Source organism: Euprymna scolopes, chromosome 34, assembly GCF_053919585.1.
Source record: "Euprymna scolopes isolate OS-2025 chromosome 34, ASM5391958v1, whole genome shotgun sequence".
NCBI classification, from domain to species: domain Eukaryota; kingdom Metazoa; phylum Mollusca; class Cephalopoda; order Sepiida; family Sepiolidae; genus Euprymna; species Euprymna scolopes.
The window spans coordinates 8,126,060-8,147,526 of record NC_136515.1 but is presented as its reverse complement, the minus strand read 5'-3'; positions in this window follow the sequence as shown (position 1 = coordinate 8,147,526).

Here is a 21,467-nt window from a genome sequence, read left to right as displayed (position 1 = left end):
GGAGGAGCAAATCTCTGATTTAAAAAAACATATAGCGGGAGACCAGCACCCGTATTAAGCTAGTCTGCAGTTTAACTTGTTTCCGGCTATCTTGCTCTTGCTTGTTGCTGGATCTCAACATTTGGAACAGAGGGAGAGACTTAGCTGTCGTACAAAGCTACGACTCTCTAACATCATCTGTGTATAGATACTCCCTCAGGCATGTGTCTATAAAAATGGTCCTGTCGCGATGGAAGTCATTTTTGGGCTCATGGACTTTAAGTGTCTGCGGGAGTGGCATTCGTCTGACAAGATGTTGAAATCATCATGTATGTATGTATGTGTGTATGTATGTATATGGTTGGTTGGTTGTTTTTGTTTTACGGCATGTCAATCCTTTTTAGTTCATTTAATGCCGAATCCAAAGATTTTGAAGAAAATGTTTTTAATAGAATATATTTGTTGTTTTCAAGTCGCTTTCTATTTAACCCATAGTTGTGACCCTAACAGGTACTGCCACTCTGGGTCCGAGGGGACCTGGGAGCAATGGCAATTAAAAGGTGGCTCTACACTCCCCAAAGCCTGCAAGCTGGGGCCTCACCACTGAATATTGTTTTAGGTCATATCCAGAACCATATATATATATATATATATATATATATATATATATATATATATATGAGGGGGTGCGTGTGTATATATTTTGCTTAAGCCATCTATCTATCTATCTATCTCGTTATATATATATATATGGGGAGGTGTATGCGTGTGTGAGCGGATGGGTGTATATTTTGTCTTGCGGTGTCCTCGAGCCGTTTCCCGTACAGCATGCGTAAGCCATATTTGCGGCTGTGATAATATTCACACAATTAGCACCATTTACTATCCAATTATATATGCGCTATTGTGAACACGGGCATCTTTTCAAAGTCATCCAACAATGCGTTCCACAGGCGATTGTTTTAAACATGTTACTTGTTCCCTCGACAAAGGGAGGTTGGACCTATAAATTCACGCTCGTCCATTTGTCCGTTCGTCTGTCAGCACTTTTCTCAATAACTACACCTTGAACCGTTTTAAAATTTTGCAAAAACATTAAAGAGGATATGCGTTTTAAAAGAAACAGAAAGGATTTTTCCGGGAAAACTCCAGTTGCCGCCCCCTAGGAGTGCCTTTCGTGTTAAAATAACTGAAATTGTACAGTTTTCTGCTTAGAAAAGAAATTGATGCCTTGTATTTTTATAAAACTTTCTGAAAAGTATTAACTAACTGATTTCTATATAATTTTGTTTGTCGATACTTTGTAATAACTCTTATGTGCTCGCCCAGGGGATCGTTTAGGGCTAATAAAAACACTCCATTTTTGGGACTCACTCAAAATTTTCTCTGTATGTTTACTTAGCTGTTTCCCATGTTGCTGAACTCAAATTTAAATATGTTAAGAACTTGGGAACTTTGGGGGCTAAATGGGGTGGTGTCAAATGATAGACGTAGTCATTTCTATTATTTGCATGGTGCAGAACTCAAATTTACATATGTTAAGGCTAAAACTGAACCGGTTGTCAATTTACACCAGGACTTAACGCCACCTAGAAGCTTTTGGGGCTAAATGGGGGGTGCCAGGTCCATGTGCACCCACGGGGAGCATGCATGCTGCACTTATCTTTATATCAATCTTTCCGGATAAGGCATTAAGCTTATTAATGCAAGTAGCTAAAACTGCCATTTAATGATGAGAATATGGTCAATGATAAATGTTATGTGTATACATTCAGACGCGGTAACAGCAATTTTTACTCCTTTGTCAGGAAGACTGTTAATTTTTTTTTACATAGGCGACACCACTAATCAAGGTCGATAGGCCACTCAAGGATAAGGGTTAAAGAGTGTAGAGTAGTCAAAAGGACAATATAGTAATCGATAGTAATGGAAGTTCGGTAAATTTGTTAACTTAATTGGAACGGCTCATCAGAAACTTGCTCACGTTGGACTTGAAGACAACCATATTATAGACAGCTGGAAAGTAGGAAAACGGAAGACAATTCCACAGGCGGGCAGTTCTAAGAAAGAAGCTTTGATCATGGAATCTATGTTTAGGTTTAGGCACAGATAAAGAGTGGGGAAAATTATTGATAATGTTTTCAACTAGTCTAGTGTTTCTTGCGAAAGTTTGGCGAGGAGGGACCATAGATTGAAGCTCAGTCGAACACTTTCCATGAAAATAACGATAAAGCAGAGACAAACTCGCAACATCTCTTCTGTGAGATAGAGGTTGCAGCGAAGAGAAAAGGACATCTCCAACCAGGCCACGAACTCTATTTTGAACCCTATCAAGGCAGCACAAGTCTTTTCTAGCAGCTCCTGCCCATATGTGGCAACAGTATTCCATCCTTGGACGTATCTGGCTCTTATATAGATAGAGAATATCATCAGCAGTGAGATATCTACTGGATCGATAGAAGGATCCGACCATTTTTAAAACCGTAACTGCACTATAAGTAAAACCATGCAGGTTATTTATATCTAGTTTTGTTACGCTGTGTGTGTGTGTGTTTGAATATGTTCCATAACGACGGGTTTTTATTTTATCTCTATATTCATGTTCGTGTAAATGCGTGTATGTATATATGTCGTATCATTTAGTTGATCGTCTAGTGTGTATATTTTAAGATTCATGCAAGAGTTCTAATAGGAAACGATTGACGTGGACGTATCGAAACAGTTGTAGACAAAAAGTTCTTTTGAACATATGTAAATAACACAAGATATACCTGAATTATATGCGAACACTTATTTTCATGATTTCAGTTGACACCTTGAAAGATTACAACGTCTTTACATCTTGGTTGTCTGAGGACACACCGCTTCCTGAATCATGGAGAGATCAAATCCCCCCTTGAGTCATATGTTCTCTCTGATGTCAAGCTCACAACTGACTAGAATCTCCCCAAATCTACACCTCATTACGTGTCTCAGACTAACAGCTGATGTAACCTCAATCTAGTTATTTGTTTCTGCATACCAAACATCATTTTCTATTTTCACATCCAATTGTAGCGATATTATTATTTCCTGTCAATCACTTTTTCATAATCTGATTGTTTATTTTTCTAATTATAATAATTGATCCAGCGACCCACTGTCGCTCGAATCAATTAATAATAATAATAATAATAATAATAATAATAATAATAATAATAATAATAATAATAATAATTCTGATTTCGTTTATCAACGTCTCCCTGAAAAGGGATAGGATTCATTTCCAGAGGATTTCCCACAATCCCGGCTCGAAACCAGGGTTTTACTAAGGATTTTGGTGGTACCTACAATAGCAGAGGTCTAAAGGCCGCCTAAAACATCGGAGATTTGTAGTTTTTTTTCAATTGTCCTTCCAAACGACTTGATACTACTCCTAGTGTACCAACTACAACCGACATTATTTGTTTTTTTTTAACCCCGTGTATACGCCTTATCTCCAAGACCAATGAAGCATAAGTGCTCCATTTCTAATTCTCCTTCTCTCTAACATTCCTGTCCCAGGGTACTGAAAAGTCTACAATCTGCCAGTTTTTTCAGACTCTGTCAACGACGACCAAATCCGGATGATTATGTTCCAATTGCTTGGTCGTTATGACACTTTTGTCCCACCATACCTCTACCTTGCCATCCTCACTTGTTCTGACTTCATCAGGCACATCATCAAACCACTTTCCAGCACACGTCACCCCAACCGTCTTACACACCTCCCAATATATCCGGAGTCCCATGCGATCGTGTATTTTGCGGTACTCTCCCTGGGCAATAATAATAATAATAATAATAATAATAATAATAATAATAATAATAATAATAATAATGTTTTGAAACTTGGCCCTGATTGCCACAATTGACACAGTCACTACGCTATGATCACAGCCCAAATGTCACAACATTACACTTGGACTGGTTAAAATTTCACACCTCTCTTATCTGGTGAATATTGCTGCTTTATTTAAAGGAGTCTGAAGTATGTGTAGATTTTATTGAACAAAAAAAAAATGACCACTCGAGATATTTTTATTTTGTTCAATCGAAAATATGTGGTCATTTTTTTTTTGCTGCCCTGCGTTGTCTCTTCATCATTTAAATAAAGGATCTTTATAACCTGCTTTTTTTAAAAGGGTGTGTCACCGCTTAACAAGACTCGAAAGCAACCCGAGGACAAGTAGTAATGTGTGTAAGTTAGTGGTAGAAACTTTCTACAATTTGATTATTTAAGGGGCCACCACAACAAGAACTTGTTTATATTAGACTTGAAGAGGACCACATTGTAGTCAGAGGAAAGAAGGCCAGAGAAACAAAGTTCGCCAGGCGAGTAATTCTAGGAAACAAGCTTTGTTCATAAAATCTGCGTTTAGATTTAGACAGTGTACCTTCACAGTCCGCCATCTTGGCGTTTTTTTTTTTTTACTACGACGGTATATGCTGGGTTTTTTTTCAATATATTTTATCTCTCCTAACTCATCTCTGTGTTTGTGTTTTATTAGTGACCCTTCCACGGACACATAGTTCTGGAATAAGTGTTTGTGTTTGAACTTATTTTTAAGTGTTTTTACTTAAAATAAAAATAGTTTAAAGCCTGTCGAAATGGACACTAAATGGTGTTCACATTCAAGATATAGATAAGTCTCGATAGTCGCTGAACGATCAAAAATAAAATTACATATGGATACACACACATAAATACATCTTATCCCGTACAACATGTGTCGCTTTACTACTATTTTTGTTTAATTTTCGATTTTTGAGCGATTGTCAATGCTATGGATCGAATAAAACTACATTCTTTTCAGTTCCAACTCGATAGGTTAAACGCTACAATTGTTTAAATAAATCAAAAGCACGAAAAATAAGTTAAACATGAAAACTCATCAAAATCTCTAGAATACTAACGTATATTGCCTTTGGTAACATTTAATTGCTGTGTGTTTTATTTTTGATTACCTTTTTTTACTTTGTTGGCTATTCTAAAAATATCATCATAAATGCATCCTGGGGATTTTATTACGGATAGGTGAGGGTTTCTTTGGTTTCTTGTTTTTTTGTTAAAAAAAAATAATAAAAAATAATTTAAAAAAAATAAATAATAATAATAATAATAATAATAATAATAATAATAATATTAATAATAATAATAATACCTTATATACTGAAGTGGGTGTCCCTAATGATGGAGGTTGGAACAGAGCTGAAAGGGAGTAACCGACCAAATATCAAGGTCTCATGTATGATATGAAAAGAAACTCGAATCTTAGAGAGATATCAATCATACTAGTTATTATAGATGCCACAGGCCTCATGAAGTTCTACCAAACTCAAGTGCAAACGGGATCCAGACAATTGCACTTAAGGGAACAACGAGGATACTAAAAGAGCTCTCGGTTGGTTTCAATAAAAAGCAGGGCAATGTTGGCAGCTGGTTTGGCTGTTCCATACTCAGCGTTACAACTTTCAAAGAAAGAAAACTTTTAAAAAGAGAAAAAAAGTTATTGCGGAATTTTTAATTTCGATTTCAAATAATATATTTGCAAATGAGTTTACGTCATACTTGATATATCATTTTAAAAAGCGTGTTTAGCTTTATCTAATTGGTTAAATTACAATCGTTTTAAAACAATTATATATTTTTTTCAGATCGTTAAATAAATAATGGAAAGAACACAAATTCGCAAAATTTTCTAATTTCCATTCAAGCTAGGCCAAACAACTGCTGACAGAACTCGCAGTATTAACGAAGCTTTTTTTTTTTTTTTTTTTTTTACATTTTCAACCTAAACAAGGCACATTGCCACTTTGGTGTAGTATCAGGGACAGTAACTACTGGGACACTATGTAGGGATTTGGGCAGCAAGATGTCGGTTCACGTTGCACTTGAACTTCTGCATGTCAATACAGTTAGGGAAGCAGGAACCTGGAATGGAATTCCAGAGTCTAGAGGTTCTGGGGAAGAAACTACTGGAGTAGAAAGATCTTTTACATCTAGGGATCTCTAATGTGTGGGGGTGGGATTTAGCTGCCTGTCGGGTTTGTTGAGGGTGTCTACGTCGTGGGGGCACAAGTGTCTGCAGTTCGTCAGAGCATTCACCATTAAAATACTTATAGAACAAGCAGAGGGATGCAACGTTTCGTCGATGGGACAGAGGCTGAAGCTTAGATGCCAGTTCAGGGCCTATCAGATTGGCGACTCTTTTTTTAACCTTGTCTAGGAGCGAGAGACTAATAGCAGATGCACCAGCCTAAATGTGACAAAAATACTCCATACATGGGCGAATGGACCACTACTGAATACAAAGCACAATGGTGATTTAAGAAATTTCCTGTCGAGGATGATAGTCTTAAAGATGATGAGTGTAGTGGTCGGCTATCGGATGTTGACAACGATCAATTATCCACGTACAACTGTCTGAGGGCGTTCTTCTGAATCAGACTTAATGACGATTTCCAACCACCTGAGTAAGATTGGAAAGATAAAAAAAAAAAAAACTGATAAATAGTTGCTTCACGACTTGAACGAAAACTAAACGAAACACCGTTATGATGTGTCACCTTCCTTTCTTTTACGCAACAAGAACGACCCGTTTCTTGACTGGATTGTTACTTGCGATTATAAGTATATTATTTACGACAACCGGCGACACTCAGTTCAGTAAGTAAACGCTGACGAAGCTCCACGACACTTCTTGAAACCAGAGTTGCAAAAAAAAATAGTAATATCATGTTGATTGTTTGCTTGTTTGAGACCGTCCTCGTTTATTACAGTCTTCTAAATGCAGGGGAGACTATTACGGCGGTTGAGTTCTGTCAACAAATGTATGAAATGCATAAGAAACTTCGACAACAACAACTTCCCATTAGTCAACAGAAAATGTCCAATTCTCCTGAACGACAATGCCCGATTTCACGTTGCTAAATCGACTTTGCAGAAGTTGCACGAATTTTGGCTAAAAAACTCTGTCTCATCCACCATACTCATCAAACCTATAACCTACCGACTATTACTTTTTCAAACATCTCGACAGCTCTCTGCATGAAAAATACTTTAAAAATCTAAACTATATCAAAAATGCCTTCAACTACTTCATGGCCAGCAGAACGAAAGATTTTATGCTACTGGCATAAATATATTTGCTTTGCGTTGGCAAATATGTGTTCATTTTGATGGTGCTTATGGCGATAAAAAGATATTTGTTTGAATCGAGATATGTTCATTTGAATTTAATAGAAAAAATCGCAAGAACTTTCTTGTCAACCTTATATAATGATTATTATTATTATTATTATTATTATTATTATTATTATTATTATTATTATTATTATTGGCTCACAAGGAGCTTTCACATAGGTCATTAAAGATCTCTCCTTGAAAACACCATGAGGAGGTTCCCTGAAACTGAGTGAGAACACGTCTCACCAGGTATCCAGTACTCTTCACCTATTTCGATGACATCCGCAAATGACTTTGCGTTATTGCAACATCCGCTTACCACGGATTTCTCGTTGTCAGCAGCCTGAGGTCTTCGCAGGAATTTGAGTAGAAATAAGCCTCCCCAAGGTCCCAGCTCTCTTCGTACTTGTCCAGCGGGATCAGTGCTCTCTCATCGGCCTTTCCTTCCTCCTTGACTCTACTCGACTATTCGGTCTCACTCTTTCTTGGGGGAAGGTGTGGTGATGTGGTAATGAGGGGATTATTATTTATTTATTCATTTTTATGTTCGTTTACTTCACAGCGTTCTGATGGTTTACACAAGAGCGAAATTTTAATCAAAAGTTAGCGAGCTTAGTCAAAAGATCAGACTGATGGAAAAATCGTTGCTTAGAATGTTTGTTGTGTCAAGCAGAAGTGACTTCTACAGTACAGTATTGTTCAACGCTTTCTCAAGATCGTCTGCATTGTTGTTATTATTATTATTATTATTATTATTATTACTATTACTACTACTACTACTACTACTTCTATAGCTGCTGTTCTGCAAAGGGTTGTAGAGTCGGGAGATGTCCCTGATTGGCTTGTGAAGGGAAGAACAACACTGATTAGGAAATATTCTGCAAAAAAAAAACAGATGACAATAATTATAGACCAATTACATGTCTGCCACTGATGTGGAAACTGTTGACTGGAATATTTGCAGAGAAAATTTATAAACATCTAGAGGGTAATGGTGTTTTTCCTGATGAAAAAAAGAGGTGCCGGAAAGGCTCGAGAGGTACTAAAGAGTAACTACTAATTGATAAAGCAATAATGCAGGATGCGAAGAAGAAGAAGAAGAAGAAGAAGAAGAAGAAGAGAAATCTGAGCGTAGCATGGATCGATTACAGAAAGGCTTATGACATGGTTCCTCATTCATTGATGCGTGAAATACTATTGATGATGAAGGTTGCTGAGAATGTGGTAGGGCTTTTGGAGACAAGTATGGCTAAATGAAAAACGGTGCTGACAACAAACAGAGAGGAGATGGGGGGGTGAAATTAAACGTGGGATATTTCAAGGGGATTCGTTATCTCCAATTCTTTTTGTAATGATAATGATGCCACTGAGCATCCTTTTGAAGAGAGAAAAACTGGGGTATAACTTTGGATCTGGTGACAGACGCCTCAACCATCTACTGTTTATGGATGATTTGAAAATATTCGGTAAAAATGAAAAGGAAATGGAGAGCTTTGTAGAACTAGTGGGGACATACTTAGGAGACATTGGGATGGAGTTTGAGATTAGTAAATGTGCGGTGCTGGTGATGAAAAGAGGAGTAAAGGTTCATTCGAATGGAATAGTGCTGCCAAATGGAGAACTCATGAAAGAAATAGAAGATACAGGATATAAGTATTTAGGAGTGCTGGAGGGTGTAGGCATCATGAATGGAGAAATGAAAGAAAAAGTCAGGAAGGAGTATCTTAGAAGAGTGAAACTAATTGCAAAGTCGAAACTGTATGGAGGAAATCTAATGAAAGCAGTAAATGCATGGGCAGTCAGTGTTTTGAGATACAGTGCGGGAATTTTAGAATGGTCTGACAAGGATTTGCATGCCATGGATATCAAAACAAGAAAAGTTTTAGCAATGTTTGGTATATTTAACCTTCGAAGTAGCATAGCAAGGCTGTATCAAAAGAGGAAAGATTGTGGGAGATAATTGAAAAGTGTAAAAGATTGTGTAAGAACCGAGGAGATGTTGTTGAAGGAGCATGAGGTTTGAAGTGAGGAGTGGATGCTTAAGGTTATGGCCAATGAAGTGGACGTATGTGAGACCAAGGCTGATTATGTGAATCGTATGGATAGAGAAAGGGCAGAGGAACTGGCTTGGAAGAAAATACATGGAAGGTTCTTCCAGGATATAGCAGAAGTGACTGATGAAAGATCATGCCTATTGGCTTAGAGCTGGGTATCTGGCTAAGAGTACTGAAACTTTTGTTTGTGCAGCACAAGAGCAGGCATTAGGAACACGATTGTTCAAAAACGTGGTTCTAGGAGAGGAAATTGCTGCAGAATGCCGGATTTGTGGTAAGACCTCAGAGTCAATTGCGCACCTTGCAGCAGGGTGTAGTGGACTGGTCCAGAGAGAGAGTACCGCAAAAGACACGATCGCATGGGGCTCCGGATATATTGGGAGGTGTGTAAGACGGTTGGGGTGAAGTGTGCTGGAAAATTGTTTGAAGAGATTCCTGATGAAGTCAGAACAAGTGAGGATGGCAAAGTAGAGGTATGGTGGGACAAAAGTGTCATAACGACCAAGCAATTGGAACATAATCGTCCGGATTTGGTCGTCATTGACAAGGTTTCAAAAAACTGGCAGATTGTAGACTTCTCACTACCCTGGGACAGGAATGTGAGAGAGAAGGAGAATTAGAAGTGGAGCACTTATGCTCCATTGGTCTTGGAGATAAGGCGTATACACGGGGTTAAAACACAAATAATCCCGGTCGTAGTTGGTACACTAGGAGTAGTATCAAGTCGTCTGGAAGGACAATTGAAAAAACTACAAATCCCCGATGTTTTAGGTGGCCTTCAAACCTCTGAAATTATAGGTACCACCAACATCTTTAGGAAAATCCTTGTTTCTTTGAAGCTCCTGGTTTGAAGCTCCTAGTTTTGGATTAAGGGAAATCCTCTGGAAATGACTCCCATCCCTTTCCAGAGAGACGTTCATAAACGAAATCAGAATTATTATTATTATTATTATTATTATTATTATTATTATTATTATTATTATTATTATTATTATTATTATTACTATTATTATTACTATTATTATTACTTATATTATTATTGTTATGTTTATTATTATTGTCATTATTATGGTTATTATTACTATTATGATTGTTATTGTATATTATTTTTATTATTAATATTACCATTATTGTTTTTATTATTATGAGTGTTATTATTATTATTTTTATTATAAATATTATTATTATCATTATTAGTATTAGTAGTAGTAGTATTACTATTATTATTATCATCTTTATTATTATTACTATTAGTATTGTTATTACTATTATTACTACTATTATTATTACTATTATTATTATTGTTGTTATTATTATTGTTATTATTATTATTTTTATTATTAATATTATTATTATCATAATTATTATTATTACTATTACTACTATTATTGTTTCTATTATTACTACTTTTATTATTATTATTATTATTATTATTATTATTATTATTATTATTATTATTATTATTATTATTATTATTATTGCCCGCCATCTTTCACTTAATTAAGATAAAATCTGCTGGATGTATCTGGTGCCAAAAAACAATTTTCTGATCAGCTAAGGATATTAATTATATTTTCAACTCGAATAAGAATTCTTTCCTTTGGGGTAGATTTAATGAAAACGCATATCTTAGTTGTATCGGGCGATGAGGCGGAACATTTTCACTTTGGCAACGTGCTTCATCACAAACCTCTCGAGTGCCTAATTTTCCAACCCCCGCCTCTACACGAAAAAGGTTCCAATCAAAATCCGAACGAAAGTATGTCTGGATCGTTCCGCAACCTAGCTGCACAGTAACGGAAACTGGGCCCCTACGTCTACTACGTCAGATTAAGACAAGATATTTTTGGTATTTTTTTTGTTCGCGGCAAAATGCAGCTCCCCTTAAAAGACCATGCGGAATTGATAAAAATAAAGAATGCCCGAGAGTAGAAGGAGTTTTTATCTTACGAGAACAGGTGTTAGAAGAGATACTGTACCCTGACTGTAACCCGAAGACCACGAAAGTATAAATTAATTGAACAAATATATATTGATTTATTTACTGCGGACTATTATTCTAATCTTTCTTAATAGTTGTTTCAGGACGTTTCGGCCAACTATTCTTCTGGCCTTCGTCAGGTGGTTACCGCGAAACGTCCCGAAACGTGAGACGTCGTAAAACAACAATTAAAAAAGATGAGGATAATAGTCCGCAATAAATACATAAATTAATAAATGATGAATTCCAATAATATATATATATATATATATATATATATATATATATATATATATATATATATATATATATGATGTTTCTGAATTTTTGAGATGAGTATTGGTTTTCTCATTATTTGGATTCAACGTACTACTGTTCTTATCTTGAATGTGATTTTCACAACGTCTCGGTCGAATTAACCTCCGACCTTCTTCAGGTGTATCTTGTCGAACTTGGGGATGTTTCTGTCGAACTCGGGAATTTGGACGGAATTTCGAGCGCAACTCTTTATTTACTTCACCGGGGTAGCATGCTCTTGTTCCATCAGCCATGACTGGAAAGAGGTTCTAAGTAATTCGCAATTGTATTTTTTCGGTCGCCCACACTAAGTATTGAATGCAGATATATTGTGCACCATTTTTTTTATCTCGCAAAGATTATATTGGAAATATAAATAATATAGAGATTTATGTCTACAATCTAATAAAAACGATACAAATTATCACTCCACATATCAAAATTTGTGAATATCATGTTATACATTTGCTGCAGCATGTTGTTCAAACACGCTTTCTAGTCTATATGATTGTCACTGGTTTGGTTTCGTTTGTTTGGCTGTTTTTTTTTTGTTTTACGGTATATCAACACTTTTCAGGTTATTCAATGTCGAATCCAGTGATATTGAAGGAACTTTTTTTAATAGAGTATATTTCTTTTTTTTTAGTTTTGTTTTTTTTAAGTCGGTTTCTATTTAACCCATAGTTGGAACCCTAACAAGTACTACCAGTCCGAGAAGAGTGGACCTGGGAGCAATGGCAATTAAAGGGTGGATCCACACTCCCGAAACCTGCAGTCGGGGGTCTCACCATCAGGTATAGTTTAAGGTCTTGTCACTGGTTAAATATATACACACTGGCAGCAAGGAAGACACAACACGGTTGATCTATTAGATATTTCACACCGACAAATCAGCTCCTGATTATAAACTACAAGCATTTCAGCCCGGCGTTGCAAGGGTGCTGTAAGGTGTATGCTGAGGAAAAAAACGGTCAATTTTTTTAAAACTTTGACCACTATTATGACACCTTAACATTTATTGTTTTGGGCTCAAATCAAGTTATTTAGTTAGATCAATTTCTAAGGAACCGATACCTAAAATATCATTGAACTTTAAAAATCGTTGAACTTTGACCCCTTAACAGCCTAATTTCTGGCCGAAACCTGATCACATCGATTTCCCCAAATCTCAGTACGCTGTATATAAAAATTGTGAGTCTGTAGACTGAAAATTGACAGAGTTATTGCGTAGGGAAATGTACACAGACACACACACACACACACACTCTTTCACTTTTATAGATATATAGACTGGTATTTCAGCCCGGCGTTTCCTGGATGTTTGGGTATGTCTGTTGAACAAAAGAAAAGCCAAAAATTGTGGCAGTAGGAAGGCAGGCTCGAACCTGTACCACGAAGAGGAAAAGAACAGGGTAAAAACCTAACGTCTATGCTGTTACGACCACCGACAAACCGGAAGCGACATTTTTAAAAATTAAGGCTAGACAATCTAAAGGAGAGGATGACTTTCAAAAATATCGGCGAAAAAAGTGACCCCCCACCCTGTAAAGAAGTGCCTAGTTGATGGGGGATATATTAATGTTTTTTCATACGTACATTTATATATTGGTAACAAAAAAATTTCGACCCAAATCGATGAAAAAGCTTGCCCTATCTCTGAATACACTTTATGTAAAATTTAAAATATTTAGACCAGAAATTGTCTGAGTAATTTGGAAGAGACCGCAGAGGTCAATTTTTTTAAAAACTTTGACCCCTTTTTTGACCTCTTATCATTATTTGTTTTGGGCTCAAATCAAGTTATTAAGTAAGAGCCATGTCCAAGGAACCTATGTTTAAAATTTCAATTGTGTAGACCCAAAATTGTCGAAGGAGTTTGGTAGAGTTCTCAAAGGTCAAATTATTGAACTTGGATCCCTTAATCGCCAAATTTCTGGCCAAAAACCAATCACATCCATTTTCTCAAATCTCAGTACGCTGTATATAAAATTTCGAGTCTGCAGACTAAAAATTGAGTTATTGCATAGGGAAATGTACACACACAGACAGACAGACACACACCTTCACTTTTATAGATATATATATTGCTTGTGTGTTGGCATTTCTGAACACGCGTAAGGTTGTTGCGTGGTTGGGGGGTGTTGAGCGTGAAGAAATTTGTCAACCTTAAGTTTGCTTCTCTCTGAGCGACTGTCGCGCTTTCTCTTTCTTACGTTTTAAATACACATTCTTTTTCAATGTGAATGTTTAGGTTTCCTACTTTTCAATTTTTTTAAATTAAATTTTCACCCCAAACAAGGCACATTGCCACTTTGGTGTAGAGGTCTACTATCAGGAACATAAGAAACTGCGGTACTATGTAGGGAGTTGGGCAGTAAGATGTCGATTCACGTTACACTTGAACTTCTGCATGTCAGCACATTGGGCAAGCAGGGAGCCGGAACGGAATTCCAAAATCTAGAAGTTCTGGGGAAGAAACTACTGGAGTATAAAGCTCTTCTACATCTAGGAATCTCCAATGTGTAGGGGTGAGCTTTAGCTACTTATCGGGTTTGTCGACGGTATTTACATCGTGGGGGCACAAGTGCTTGCAGTTCGTCGGAGCATTCACCATTAAAATACTTGTAGAACAGGCAGAGTGATGCAAAATTTCGTCGGTGGTACAGAGGCTTAGCTTAGATAACAGTTCAAGACCTATCAGATTGGCGACTCTCTTTTGAACTTTGTCTAGGAGCGAGAGACTAGTGGAAGATGCAGGAGCCCAAATATGACAATAATACTCCATACATGGGCGAATGATCGCCTTATAGAGGTGCATGATACTTAGTAGCTTCTAGCACGGTAGGGAGAGCTTACCTTTCTCGATGAGTCCTGGCAATGCTTTCAATGTAATTTTTCCAACTCATGTTTCCTGTGAACGTTAGGCTGAGGAGTTAAAAAAAAGGTACTTTCAGATAATAAATCTTTGGTCATTGCTGTTGGTGATTACTTGTAATTATTGAAGGAAACGAGTTTAGTCTTGGCAGTATTGAATGTGACCATCCATTTTTGTTCCTATTCCAGTACAGATTGGCGGTCATCCTCTAGTGTTTCTGCCATTTCCTTAGATATGTGTTCATTTGTTTTCCTGTCGTGCCTGTTATAGAGTGTGGTGTCATCAGCATATAGCCATCTCAGAGGCAATTTAGTCGGGGAGGTCATTTATGAATATCAGGAACAGTAGAGGTACAAGGATAGACCCCTGGGCACTCCCGCATTTATATCATACTGTTTGGATGTACGACCGTCGAGTACAACCTGGAGTTTTTTCTTATCTAAGAAGGATTTGATTATACTTACTAAACGCAAAAATAAACGGTTTTACAATTTACTGTAACTAGAATCAAGACAGTCCTCAGAATAACTGAACGTATAGGAGAAAATTAAACCTGCTCGTTAACAGTAAATAGCAGCACCATTTTCAAAGAACGTATTGTGGATTTTTTTTGTTTTTTTGTTATTGACGCTGTATTTGTCAGATGTGTTCTTTAATCTTTATCTCTAATATTATATAAAAGGCACTTTTGTCATAGGTTCCGATACAGCTGAGCCTATCGTTTGCAAATCTTACGCAAAGCTAATGTATATGTTTAGCAGTGTTCGTAGATAGTTTTATAAAGAAATTCATCCGATACGTATCGAATTGGAAAAAAAATCCGATGTAAAAATAGGCTTTCTTTATCATGGATAAAACGAAGAACTATTACAGGGGAATATTTTACGTTGCACCGGCCAAGGAAGATAATTCTCAGCAAATCAAAGAAGATTCAATTCCCAGAAAATCATTTTTCTTTAAAAAAAAACACACAGGGATGTTGTCATTTGATAATGTTGCTAAGTGGTAACCCAGGTATACCTCACCATTTGATTTTAATTTTTTTTCTTATGAATGAGTTCAATTTACGATAAAAGAAGAGGTAACATTTCTTTGTTTGCATATTTTAAAACTGACATTAATCGGAATTAACTTTTCTATGTCATTCATTGTAAAAGGTAATTATCAGCGTACGTGATATTGTAAACAAAAACAGATGGAGTTTGATGAACGGCGTTATAATTATTTATTTATTTTTGCGAATTAATACACCGGGAAAATTATAATAATTAGTAGAGGACTGATTCTTTAATAAAATGAGAAGGAAAGTATTTCTTCGAAACTCCGCAGATTAAGGAGTATCCACTTATTTTGTGCTTCCTTTTAAAAATTAAATATGTTTTTAACTCTTTTTCGAAGTGTTTTTAACATGTTTTATTTGTTTTGTTAACTGTTTTTCTTATATATATATATATATATATATATATATATATATATATATATACTAGCAAAAGTACCTGTCGTTGACTGGGTTCAGAAACAGCCTACGGAAAATGGACTATGATTTATGAAAGTATGATAAGTTATGAAAAGGAATGGGAAGGGTTGTACATTTGGGTTGAATTTGAGGGGTATCAAAACCAAACCAAAATATGATGAATATAAAAATAAAATAGATAACCCCCATAATTTATTATACCATACCTGTTCACACGGAAACACTTAGCACAATATTCTGTGGATCTATATTAAAAAACCTTGTTAAACTTAGTAACATATTTCCATTCTATGGAGGTAAGGAGCGAACGAACACCCCATAAATTTATTATCCCATATTTCTTCAAACTGAAACATAATTATCAAAGTATACTTTCACAGATAGATATGAAAATCTTTATTAAAGTGGGTGCCTATTTCCATTCAACGGAGGCCAGGCACGAAAGCAGACCCCACAATTTTATTATACCATCCTTATTTAAGCTAAAACATACTTATCAAAGTATTCTTATGTACATCTATATCAAAAACAGTTGTAAGCGTTTTTTTTTTAAATTTTTTATTTCCATACTTTGTGGACCAGGCGTGAACGCAGACCCCATAATTTTAATGAACTACCGTTCTGCCAGATCAAACATTACCATTCCTGTGTTTCGATAAATCTTCTATTATTATATGTAATCAGTTTTTTTTAAATAGACAACCATATAGGAGCCTATTCGTGATCACACACACACACACACACACACACCCACACACACACACATTTAGCTTTATATATATATATATATATGTATATATATAAACAATATATATATGTATATATAAACAATATATATATATATATGTATTTATATATATATATATATATATATTAAGTAAAGTGATTTTCAATTAAAAAATTTAAAAAAAATTTTAAATTTAAAAATCAAATTTTAATTAAATTAAAAATCAGTTTCATAAGAAGGAACAACAACAAAGTCAATTATCTGTACGATCGTTTCGGAAATCCGTGCTTTTTATTTGTGGTATACATGAAGTTATGTAGAACAATTATATATAGTTTTTTTGGTAAGCACGGTCTCCTCATCAGCAAATTTAGGAGGATTTTTATTGAATTTAAAAGACACCATAAATAAACCTAGCATTAAAAGTAAGGCAGATGAATCTGAAAAAATTGAAATAAAAGGTTTGGATTTAAAATTCATAAGAAAATTAATATAGGTTATAGATAGAAATGAGTAGAAAAAATATATATTTTTTGAATTTACATAATAAATTTGATTTAAAAATATATAGAGATAGTTACCTTTTAGTTTTTCTTTTTTTGAATTCAGGAACTGTGTTTAAAGTAGTCATTTAGATGTTTGCTATAGCTTTTTATTTTATTGAATGATGAATTTTAAAAGGGTGACGCTCGTGCAGTAAATTGTTTCCGTTAGCGTATTTTGATTTAAAGACGCTACAGTTAATATATATAGAGAGAATATTTATTTTGCAAGTTTTTAAGGGGAGATAATTGTCATGTATTATTGACTTTATTTATTATTTGATTTACGGGGCTAAGGGAGGTAATTGGTCTAACTTAATTTATTTAAAAAAAATTGTAATCTATTTTTACTAATGAGTAATATTTAATGAATTAAGGTGGTTTATATTTATTAAATTTAAACCAACCTTTATGATTACATGTCAGAAGCTCGTGTCTTGAATTTACTAGTTTGGTTGTATTTTTTATATCTACATATTTTAAAATTTTTAGGGTTTCTTTTGTACATAGTGCACAAAATTTATCTCCTGGTTTATATGATTTGCAAGTCTCAATTATTTGCCATTTTAAGTTGAAAGAAATATTGCTATATTGTCGATTCCTTGAAGTATATAATTTTTATTCTGTGAAAAATTAGAAAACAAAGGCACAAGGCCACTCGGAAGTTGGGGAAGGGGTATCTATGGTCATCTTCATCACTTGACCTTTGCTTGTCTATGCAAGTCTTAGCTAAAGTTCTTATTCACCATAATACCTCAGGCACACTAGTGGTTGTCCTATCTAAGATTCCCAAATCATATAGTGTATGCTTCTTCTATTTAAGCAATAAAATAAACTTGCAAACATAACATTTTATAAAAAGTAGTTTGTTTAATTTTATTTCGTTAGCTTGAGATGGGGGGACATCCAAAAATATAATCAAAATGTTAATAAACCCTCACAACCCTCTCCAGGTGGTAGGACGCCCATTGTTTTCCACCTTGGTGTTTGCCAAAAACAAGCAAGTCGCTCTTTATCTGTGGCTAGAATTCTATGCAGGATCCAAGAAACTGGGGTTAGGGGGTTATGTGAAGTTTCTCCAAGATTGCTTGTAAGTGTAGCCATGGACGAAAAACAAAAGGATCCGGGTGTAGGTATCTTAGAAATATCCTTTCTAGGATGGAGGGTCAATTCACTCGGCTAGAAAATAACCTGGTCTACACTTTGATCTTGGTCCGAAGGCCAAGAAAGAAAATGGCAAGTATTGACAATATATTTACAGATTGGCCCACGATGACTTGTACGCACGAACGTCTATACGTAACGACGAAAGGGAGACGATTTCTTTGAATGAAGAATAGTCTATATAATAGCGGTATAATATAATAAACCGTCTGTATATTTAAGATGTCAAGTGATGATGGTAGTTTCAACAGTTGTTGACAGTACATTTAAAACAATTCTTTTTAACTGAGAAACAAACACGTACCTGATTCTTCAAAGACGACATGACAGAATAGTTTTATTTATATATAACAATATTTGTTCTGTGGGTGCAACTGGACATCTTAAAGGATAAGGTTCTGCTCACATTTTGGCTATCTGGGAAAACACTGCTTCCCTGCGTTATAAGAGTGGTTCCTTCCTCTAACTTCTAACTCCCGTCTCAACTATCTGACGTCTCTAACTCTCTTTTTTGAACCCTTACTAACGTTTTTTTTTATTACATTTTCACCCCAAACAAGGCACATTGCCACTTTGGTGTAGGGGCTACTATCAGGGGCAACAGCTACTGGGGTACTATGTAGGGATTTGGGCAGCAAGTTATCGTTACACTTGAATGTCAGTACAATTGCCTGTATATATAAAAACTAATCTTCTGTGCATACGTCATTCAACTACACAAACACTTAACACGTGATTGAAAGCCACGTGTTCAAGAATTGTTTTTTTTATCCCTAGGTCTTAAAAACTATTTTTCTTCACGTATTTGACATAGATTTTCATATGTTTATGTAAATGTACTTCGCACATTATCTGAAGTTTGATATAGGCCTATTACCTCTACAGTTCCTCGACAATGGTACATTCCTATATTTTTCCGGTGAGAGTCTACTGCCAAAATCGATTAGATTGAATGAAAGTTGCAGCATCTTTCCTCTCTATTAGATTCCTCCTTTCCTCTCTCCCCATTTATACGGCAGCGGATGCGTTCACAATGAACAGTACGCGGAAACATACCGGTTTAGAATCGTACTAGGTTATTTATGCCGTTTTTTTATCTTTTTCCCCTGAATTATGCTTTCTCTTTTTTTTCCATAATAAAATACAAATAAAAAAATTGATTAATATTATTGTTTTCTTTTTGCTTTTTTGTTCGTTAGTGTAAGACGCAATCTGCGAGACTAACCGGATTTTCCTTCCGATTTTAACAACTCTAACAGTGACCTCTAACTATGACCTTTATTAATTAGTACTTACATCTAAGCATTTATTTTTACACAAAGATTACAACGCAACGATATCGTAAATTCACTTGCATTACACATAAATTAAAATTAAAATAAATAAATTGATTTAGAATTCGAGAAAGCAAAAACATTCATTTAGAATTCGAATGTGATGTGACTACTGAAACTTAACCAAAACAAACTTCACTGCGGAATTGATATTTGACCTACTTCACTTTTTAGTAAATTCATCACGCTTTTTTTTTGCGATTTCGCCTCAGAGATGTCAGTTCGAGGCCCCCCCTTACAAATTTTTGGGGATTTTTCAAACACACGGCCACCGCCGAACCGTTCGTATTGCATCACGTTCATTTTTTTTTACTTGTTTTTTTTTACACGATTTTTTAAAAATAGTTTTAACATTGTTGGTTTTTATAATATTTAAACAGGGTTATGACGTCGATTCGTTTTCATTTTACCACCCCCAACCACACACGCCTCTACAAACCAGGACAACGCCGGGAAACGCCGGACAACGCCGGGTGCCCCCGCTAGTCTATAATATATTGATGTTGGCATTCTGTTGATGTTCAGTGTTAATGGAGACGCCCTCATGTAATTGTAGCTCTTTTGTTAAAACTGCAGAAGTATTTATCTAATCTAGCAGGGATTCCCTGAGTAGCCTGGTCGTAAAATACGCTTAAATATGGTATTTTAAATTATGCAAATTTCATATATATTATTATAGAATAAGTTTTTTTATCGATTTTTACATATATTAACGTTTTGATTTCAAAAATAAGAAAATAAATCCATATGAATTTGGTGCTCAGCTTGAATCGAAACTGAAACTAAAACCTATGAATATATATATATATATATATATATATATATATATATAATTTGAGTTCCTTCAGCTATAATTGAAAGCTAAACCAAATTTTATGTGGAATTCTTAATAAAATTATTTATAAAAAAATAGATGACTTGAGTGTCATCGGCTATAATCGAAACCGAAACCAAAACTTATGAAAAATTCTGAATAAAATATTTTATTAAACAATGGATGACTTGAGTGGCATAAGCAATAATCGGAACCGAAACCAAAACTTTTGAGTAATTCTTGGTAAAATTATTTATAAAAAATAGATGACTTGAGTGTCATCAGCTATAATCGAAACCGAAACCAAAACTTATGAAGAATTCTTGGTAAAATTATTTATTACAAGAAACTGTAGATCATCAAATTAAACGACAGTCACTCAGAAAGAAAAGGTGTAAGCGTAATACACAAAATAACACACACTCTATTTTATTGATATATTGATGTGTGTAATATCAACTGCTCATAGGAAAAACAGCGTGGAGACTTATTGAAGACACCTCGTCAAACCACTTTCCTACAACTCAACAAAGTAACGTGTTTAATCTATTTAAATTAAGTATCTTCATGCTTTGTCTGGAGCGACGTCCATGAAACAGACTCTTCTAGAGATGCGAAGAAAGATCTAAAAATATTTTACAGCTTTCTTCCTTATTTTTTTTTTTTACCAAAGAAAAGTCCATCATATTCTAAGAATTATATTTATCTATTTACTTTTATATGAATTGACTTACGCCATTTTAAAAGAGGATCAATTTTTTCCCCGTTTCAGAAGATTCCAAAATATTTAAGAATCTCCGATTATTTTCGAAGAAAAAATAATATTCTTAACGTTTTTCCCAGCAAATGTATTTTAACATTTTAATACTTACTTTCGTACTTTCTCGGACTATTCCTGCTTTAAATACGGTTATTTATAATATGACATCAAAAACACATGTCCTGGTTGTAAAAAAGATTTTTAGATGTTAAAAGCCGATTTAAAGAAAACAAAATTCTTTAATGGAGAGTGAAAA